The sequence below is a fragment of the Triturus cristatus genome, chromosome 10, assembly GCF_964204655.1.
Source record: "Triturus cristatus chromosome 10, aTriCri1.1, whole genome shotgun sequence".
NCBI classification, from domain to species: Eukaryota; Metazoa; Chordata; class Amphibia; order Caudata; family Salamandridae; genus Triturus; species Triturus cristatus.
In genome coordinates this window covers 440926695-440936152 of record NC_140593.1, presented here as the reverse complement: position 1 = coordinate 440936152, position 9458 = coordinate 440926695, and positions in this window count along the sequence as shown.

Below are 9458 nucleotides of genomic sequence, written 5' to 3'. Positions count from 1 at the left end.
AATTGCTGACATTGAACTCGCCAAACCTGTTCTACTTTAACCACCAGTATGGGGACATCGGGTAATGGATTATGCCCTCGGTGTCTAGGACACCTTTAGGGTCCCCAGCTGAGAGCCTGTGTCCTCTTCCTTCGACCAAGATGCCTAAACATGCCAACCAGTTTAGAGCTATTTTATTGAACACTCATTCTCTGCACAGACATACAGCCCAAATATTTGAACTGTTGGTAGATGAGGGGCTGGACCTCTTGTTCCTTACTGAAACGTGGCTGTCTGAGTCCTCAAACCCCTCTATTGCTGCAGCCATTCCTCAGGGATATAAAATTATAAGGAAAGACCGCCCAAATGAGAGAGGTGGCAGGGTGGCCATCATTTTAAAAAGTGAATTGGACTTTGTCCCTCTCTCATTAGAGTCAATGGAGGGTGCTGAAAAACATAGGTTTTCACCCTGCTCTATCTTCACAGCAGTGCCTGGCAGGGATACTAATTAATAGGCCACCTGGTGCCTTGGGCAATTTTTTGCCTTCACTGAATGAACTTATTACTCCCCTTGCAATTATATATGAGCAGTTCCTCCTCTTGGGTGATTTTAATTTACATATGGAGAAGCATACTGATCCTAACACTATCTCCCTGTTTGAAATTACGGCGGCATGTAATCTGTTACCATCCATCTCGGCTCCTACCCATAATTTAGGATACACTCTCGATCAGATATTCTGTAGCACAGATCTAAAAACTGACCTTCTGCTTTTCATCACTTGGTCGGACCATTTTGTAATCACTCTAAGAATACCCAATCGAGCCTCTGCCCCCAACTTGTGCCGATAAGGACGGTATACAAATATAGACCGTTACATAAAATATCTCTACCTTCGTTGAGGGAGGCTCTCGATTCATCAGCTCCCAGGCTGGTCGGCGACCCTGAATGTGACGTCACCGCATGTCTCAAGTCCAATCTGGAAAAGGCCGCCCCCATGGCATCACGGACCTCTAGGAGGTCCCTTTCATCTGCTCCTTGGTTTGACGAAGCTCTAAGAGCAAGTAAAAGGTCTTGCAGGGTTCTAGAAAGGAAGTTGCGCAAACACTAGATGCTAGGAAAATCAACTCAACCGCCCAGAAATCCCATTACCGTCTAGTAAAGGAGGCTAAGATGAACTATCTACAGACAAAGGGGCAGATTTATGTTTCCTGGCGCATCCCTGCAAATCAACAAGGATGCGCCAGGAATGATGCGTCATGCAAGTTTACCCTTGCGCCACACATGATGCGCCGCATTTACAATGCGGCGCATCATGGCGCAGGAATAAACAGATGCGTGACGCATCCGATGGCGTAAGGTTGGCGCAGTGCTTCAATTGCGTCACAAGCGCGACACAACTCCACCACTGTTCCAACCTACCCTATCCCTAACATGGTGCGTCAAGGGTTTTGGCGCATCAGCGTTGGGAAAGTGACTCAGTCAAATCTTATAGATTTGACTGAGTCACTTTTCAGGGGCGTTCCTGCGACGGAACGATCCCCCCTCTGTCAACACGCCCACGTGAAACCTGACGCAGGTTTTACGTGGCGCAGGGCTTTACATCGTGACGCATCTCCATAGATGCGTCACGATGTAAATATGGCGCAACGTGGCACGGGGTTTACACCGCCGCTGCGTCACAAAAGTGACGCAACGGCGGCGTAAAAGTGGCGCATCTCCAATATAGATCTGCCCCAAAGATCACTATGGCCCAAAATAAGGGAAAAGTAATTTTTGATATAGTAAAATCCTTCACGGCCCCTGAGGCAATAAAGAAGGAATCCCCACTCTCAGCCGAATGGACGCAGCAGGTTGCCTCGTCCTTTCACAATAAGATTTCTCAAATTCAACAAATCTTTGATGAAATTAGGGGAGAACATCTAGTGTCAGATCTATCTCTGACATATAGAGCTGACCTTTCTTGACGTTCTACACTAGCAGATTTCCTGCAAATTCCATTAGCCGACTCTCTCCACTATCTTGAAGGCCTCTGGTCCGGCTCTCCAAGTGATGCCTGCCCAGCGAAACTACTCGCCTCCCTTGCCCCCACAATCAAGAACACAGTAAACATGGTATTGAACTCCTCTCTCTCTGCTGGTAAGATGCCTCTCAGATGGAAACAGGCCAAAAGTCTTCCTCTTTTGAAAAAACCTCTGGCCAATCAGAACTATCCAGCCAATTATAGGCTGATATCCCTTCTTCCAGCTCTTTCTAAAGTCCTAGAAAAACATGTCAATAAAGTTATATCTGACCATGCAGAAAGACACAATCTACTGCACCCTTCCCAATCCGGCTTCCGAGCTAATTTTAGCACTGAAACCGCCCTATTGGAGGTAACCGAATATATTAGAGATACGCTGGATCAGGGTGGAAGGGCTGTGCTGATATTACTCGATTTGTCGGCAGCTTTCAATACTGTCCCACACGAAAGACTCATCGACAGACTGGGGAACCTGGGAATTGGTGGGACAGTATTAACTTGAACCCAGGAGATATGGCACCCCCCTTTTTCAGCCCCTATGCCAGGAATAAGGGTCGGGGTTCCCCAAGGATCTATTCTCAGCCCTACACTTTTTAATCTGTACCTGCCCCACCCCGGCATATATAGCAGAAGCAAATGGTGCTAAGATCGTATCTTATGCAGACGATACGCAGTTGATTTTCACCTACGGAAAAGGAGCAGATTTTGACAGGACAAGTATTAGGACTTGCCTCTCAAAGGTTTTCTAGTGGCTGAAGGCAAACCAGCTCAAATGCAACTCGGATAAGTCTGAGATTGTTTTCTTAGGCCAACCGGTTGTTAGTAACTGCAACGCTTGGTAGCCTGAAGAATACTCGCTGCCTCACACAGAGCAATCAGTCATAAGAAACCTTGGAGTTTTACTGGATAACACCCTGTCTATGAAGTCTCAAGTCCTGGCTCTGGTTGGCACCTGCTTTGGCATTCTGCGCTCATTGAGAACATTTCTTCCTCTCCTGACAACCGAGTCCAGGAAAATTGTAGTCCAGGCCTTGGTGACATCAAGACTGGGCTACGCTAATGCTTTGTATTTGGGTCTTCCGGGCTATCTTATACAGTGCTTACAAGTGGTACAGAACGCCGCAGCCAGGGCGATTCTCCAACCACAACCAAGGTCTCCAATGTCCCCCCTCCTTACGTCACTTCACTGGCTGAGACTGAAGGAGAGGATCAAATTCAAAGCTCTGGTTGTCTTCTTTAAAGCCTTTTGTGGGTTATGAGCCAGATACCTTACCAAATGAGTCAAGCAGTATATACCTGCGCGATCCTTAGGATCCCACTCAACAAACTGCGCCTGCACTCTTACAGTACATTTAGCCTGGATGGGCAGCAGATCCTTTGTGTTCTTGGGGGTCTAGGCTTGGAACAGGCTCCCAGTTTGCCTACGTTCTATTTTAGATCTCCTGGGCTTTAAGAAACACATGAAAACGTGGCTTTTTAAAATCGAGCAGCCTCCTACTGCTCTTCTACCGCTTTTGGCAGCGCCGGGACACTAATTTGAGTAGCCGTTTTGTGCTATAACAAATATGTTTCATTCATTCATTCATTCAGATACAGGGGTGGCCAGCATGGCTCGCGGGTGGGGGGTCAGGGTGCAGGGGTTGCGAGAGGGGGCCGCGTGGGGGTTGGGAGGTGAAGTTGGGGGTGTTGTACGGGGGAAGATGGAGCAATAATACAAAAAAAGCAAAACTTACCTTCGGGCCCAGTTCCGTGTCTTCTCTGCTCCTGCTCTCCTGCCTCTTACAGAAACAGGAAGCAGGCTGCCAGGCTCCCTTCCCTAAGCCAATCACAACGCTGTATTGCAGCCTGCATGGAGAACAAGGAAGTGCGCATGACTGTTTTGGTGGCCTGAGAGGGCCGACCAAACAGTCATTGCGCACTTAGGAGTGGGCAAACCACTTCTCCCCAGCTCCCAAAGCAGCACCGCCCACCCTCCCACCTGTAACGCAGACGGACATGAACCATAAAATGATAATAACTAAGTTATTATCATTTAATGTTTCTAAAGTTGGCACTGCTGTGAATCAGTGGGGCGACTCTCCTCTGCCTTAGCGGAGTAGCCACCACTGGTTAGATATCCCCTAGCTCTTGGAGCACTGTAGCTAGGCTGTGGGGCCAGAGAGCTGGGAGAAGAGACATGAATCTCACCAAACTCTTCTGCACATTCTTCATGAGGATGAACACACATGGAGATTACCTTTGACCCGCTAAACTCTCTGCACAGTGCATTTAAGATAACTGGAATTCCACCTTTTGTTTGGAAAAGTCTAAGACAACTACAATTACATATTTTAAAAATTCTAATGTGGCAGTAATGTCGACCCTTGAAGATGTGAGGCTATTATATTTGCAAGAAGTAAACATTAGTACAGACAACTGTGAAAAGATAGTGAATACCCAATATTTAATAAGAGCTATCTGCATCCTTAATTTAATTCCCTGCTCATCTTCTAGCAATGTAAACCTGTTAATCCCCTCACACCTCTTAGGTCAGTGGCAGTGAGCACAGCCATGTAATTGGTTTTAGGAGCTCAGTGACAGGGTGCACAACTAACTGGCCTAGTGCCCTCTCAAATTGAAAAAGTCTTACCTGAGAAACCAATACACATTATATTAATACTGTTTCACCCTGGTGATGAAAGAATACACCTTGCCATCTCCCCAACTGGACACCAGGCCACAAATTGAGAATGATGTTGAGATACTGAGATTTTTTTTTATAGTGGGGGCACTGTGGTTGCAATATCGGGGTCACAGTAGTCCTTAAGCCAGATATCAGTAACAAAGGGAGAATCAGTGTCCTTTCTTTTTTTATATTTGTGATTTATATGACAGTAATATGGAAAGCAGACCAAATATTAGGGATAATGGACCAGATGTACTAAGTATTGCACCGGTTTCAAATGCTCCAATTCCTTATTTGTGACATTTAAAATGCTTTTTGGTATCTACTAATCCCTATGTAGGAGTCCGAAAAGTTGTTTTGGCTCCTAAAATGGGATTACAAATGGATATTGATTTAGTATCACAGACCAAATCGAATCGGTATCTAATGTATCAATGTTTTGTGAACGAGTTCCGATTGCAAAATATTCATGTTGTACTGAACCTCAAAGGAGGTGGTAATGCATTTGCAAAAAGGAAATTGTCTTCTAGAGACCCCTTCCCCTTGGTGAGTGTAAAAAATAAGTTTGCTGAAGAGTAGACAGTGTCTCATGGGACCACTGCCAACTATTAAAAAAACAAAAAAAAAGTATATTTTTCCATTTAAACACCATCCTGGGTTGTTTAAGGAAAATGGACTGCATTTAAAAAATATGTTTAATTTAATGGAAAACAGTCACAGATGTGGTGGTTTGTTGGCTTCTTTATGCTGCCACACCCGAAATGGCTTCCAATCATAGGGAAGAGGATGTAGCCTTATGGCTAGAGTGGTCAACCTCGAAGCTGGGAAACCGGGTTCGAGTCTCGGCACCGACTCTCACCATCCTGTGATTCTGGGGAAATCTCTTAATCTCCCCGTGCCTAACAAAAATGAATGTGTCCTTCTGTAACAAAACTGGTGCTCATGTAAAGCGCTCTGATACCCGATTTCTCGGGTCTGGTTTGCGCTATATAAAACTCAACAACAACAAAAAATCATACTGTGTCCCAATTTATAGCCTAGGTCATTAATATTCATGAGGTGAGCTGGATTGTGACCTACTACTATTTGGATTTTTAAAGACCAACTTATTATTAAATTGGTCTGTTCTTAAAAAGCTATATCGGTCACATATACACTGGTGGCAATTTGCAATCAATATTTTGTAACCAGATGTTCATAGATCTGACCCTTTGTTCTCCAAGAGGGTTAGCCTGTCTAAAAATTATATTCTCTGTCCACGGGATGATGAAATCTCCACAAGGCTGTTAGGGAGTGGTCAAACATTAGATGTTTGGGCAATTACCCATTGTAATTTCTCAGATCTGGCTGAGTTGATTGGTCGTGAATCAGGTCGTTAGAGTGGTCTCAGTCTCTCCAATTACCACTGCCATGAAGTGAAATTCTGTTTAAATAATAAAAAGTTGGCTTTTGTAATGTTTTTGGAGTGGAGATTGATCCTTGTAGTATTAATTGATAATATAGTAGAAGGTTGGCAAATAAATTGTGACCTTGAGGGTCTATCTATGTTTTAGTAGAAGGGAAAGAACCACTCCCTATCCAAAAAACCACGCTCACACGTTTTATCACTCCTGACAAAGAAAAGTTGATCAGCATTATCATTAGTATCCACTCAGGATCCCCTAACGATGTGTGCCCTTTAGGTAAAATTAAAGACATTATGAACAACGGTCTTATTGATCATATCAGACACTTGATCACTTTGTCCTTTCAAGAATGCTACGTCCCAGAAGCATGGAAGACAGCACAAGTCATCCCTCTCAAAAAAAAACCAAACATTCCGGTTACTCAATATCAAAATCTTAGACCCATCTCCCTCTTGCCACAATGCGCTAAGATTATAGAAAAAATAGTCAATAAACAACTGATGACTTTTCTAGAAGAAGGAAACATACTTCATCCGACACAATCTGGTTTTAGACCTGGATACTCCACGGAGTCCGCGGTTCTTTACTCCACGGAGTGCATTCGCAAGATGGTAGATGAGGGGGAGACAGCTGCACTTGTCATGCTTGACTTAAGTGCAGCTTTCGACACTGTGCTTCATGACACCCTGTTGTCCCGACTATCAGACATTGGAGTAAGGGATCATGCCCTTGCCTGGTTTAAATCTTTTCTCTCCAAAAGATCTTTCCAAATACACTGCCCACCCTTCAAGTCATCTTCTCGCGACATCAGCTATGGGGTCCCACAGGGCTCTAGTTTGAGCCCTACCCTGTTCAACATCTATATGGAACCCCTAGCTCGAGTCGTAGAGAATTTTGGGGTGGGCATTGTCAGTTATGCTGACGACACCCAGCTCATGTTCAAACTCACCCCAGACAGCGAAAAATTTGCCACCAATTTTTCTAGCTGTATGGCAGCGGTCGCCTCCTGGATGGATAATAACTGCCTCCGTTTGAATGGCGACAAAACGGAGGTGCTAGTGGTAGGGAAAAAAACCTCCATATGGTCCCAGGCTTGGTGGCCTACTACACTGGGCGATTGTCCTCACCCAGTCGAAATGGTCAAAAACCTAGGAATAATGATTGACTCGGATTTGTCGGGAAGAACACAAGTCAATAAAACAATTGGCAAATGTATGGGTACGTTAAAAATCCTGCGTAAGACTATTGATCTTGTTCCCATGGAAGCAAGGAAAACGTTAGTGCATGCATTGATAACGCCCCACCTGGATTATGGAAACGTTCTCCTTTTAGGTGCGAACCAAAAACAACTGCACCAGCTTCAATGCATTCAAAATGCGGCCGCCCGCATGGTACTAGGTTTACCAAAAAGAACATCCGCTACAGCAACCTTATCCAAGCTTCACTGGCTTCCAGTTAGAGAAAGAATCAGATTTAAGGCTCTCTGCTATGCCCACAGAATTGCACACAATAAAGGACCCACTTATTTGAGAAATCTTCTTACTATCCACCGCCCTACCAGAAACCTCAGATCCTCGGGTATGTCACAATTCAAACTTCCCCGGATCAATAGAGCAAGACTAGGCGGTCGCTCCTTTAGTTTTCTTGGAGCAAAGCATTGGAATGCCCTGCCAGTTCATCTGAGAATGGAACCATCAGAAATCCTCTTTAGAGCTAAACTAAAAACTCATCTCTTCCCTTATTAACATTTCCCTGTCTCTCTGTCTCGGTGAGCTGTAAGGAGTTTTTGTCAGCAATCAGCGCGGGGATACACAGTTGTGCAGCCATGCGCTTTATAAAACGCTTTATTATTATTATTATTATTATTAGTCTCTTGGGTTGGAAGGTTTTTCTGAATAAGAATCGCTAATAATTTTTTCTGTGCTTCCATCAGGTGGTTCAGTTGAGTCTGCCATTCTCGAAGTCATGATCACCGTTCCTACCCAGTCTTTTTTCAGTTTGTCAATTTCTGATTGAGATTTGTGGGTTTCTTGGATTATAGCAATATCAGGTTTTTGGACTTTCACATAAATCAGTATCTGTATTTTGTTGCACAAAGTTTGATAAAGCATTTACATTCCAGGACCATATTGTGAGAGGTTTCTTGGCGTGTGTCCTAATTTTTTTTAATGACAGCTGTTGAGAAGAGGACTGTACGAGTATATTTATAAACTTTACCTTTATACAAGTGAGTTTTCTTTTAGGGGTATCACAGTCTGCTCCAAGGTGTTATGAACACCTAATATGAACCATGTCCTACAGATTATTGGAGGCGTTCTAAAGTTCATGTCAAAGCTTGGCTGAAGATTGGTGATCACTGGTCCAGCTTCTTCATCAATATCTCTATGATTTGATGGGTTATCTGGACATATCTCTGTCAGATCATTTACATTCTAGGACCATATATTAATCGATTTCAAAATGTATGTCCCTTTTTTTGTTTAAATGTTACACAATAACTGTTGAGGAGAGGACTGTATGAGCATCTTTATAGACTTTACCTTCATATGGATGATCTTTCTTTTATGTGTATCACCGTCTGCTCCATTATGTTATGACTGACCAATATTAATCATTTCTTACAAATTATTAGAGGTGCACTGAAGTTTGTGTTGAATCGTGGTTGAAGATTGGTATTCATTGGTCCAACTTCTTCACAGATAATTCTATGATTTGAGGGGGTTATCTGGACTTGTCCCTTTCTTTAGGTAGAAGATCCACCTGAATTTTGTTTCATATAGATGTCAAGTTATGTAGTGCAACAACAATGTTTTACTTTTACTATGGCCTACTTCAGTTAATGTTGTCATTTCATTTTGAGTAGCATTTTCCTTTTTTTTTTTTTGTTTTTTTTTTTTTTAGTTTTCAACACCTTTATTGAAGGAAAAACACAATTACAGCCTTACTTAAAATGCAAATACGCACAAACAATAGATGTGGACAATATAAACCATTTCAAATACATTTAAGCAGGTTTATCCATAATTAACTATTACTATTCAAATTATTAGCCCAATCACTGAGTGGTTTCCAGATCTTTAAGCCCTTGATCCTCCCTCTTTTCCCCTTTTTAGCATAAAGGGCTTTCTCCAAATGAAATACATGTAGCAAACGCATTTTCCATTGCCCAAATGTTGGAGGTTGTGGATCAAGCCACGAAGAGGCAATACATAGTCTAAGTATAGACATTGAAATAAACAGAAACTCCTTACAGTCGTCCTCTGGTACAGATACCCCCAATAACATAAGTTGGGGAGATAACAGTATCCTCCTATTGAGAACATATTGCAGAAAAGAGACAATCTCCAACCTAAGTTTATCAAGCTCCGGGCATGTGGAAAAAAT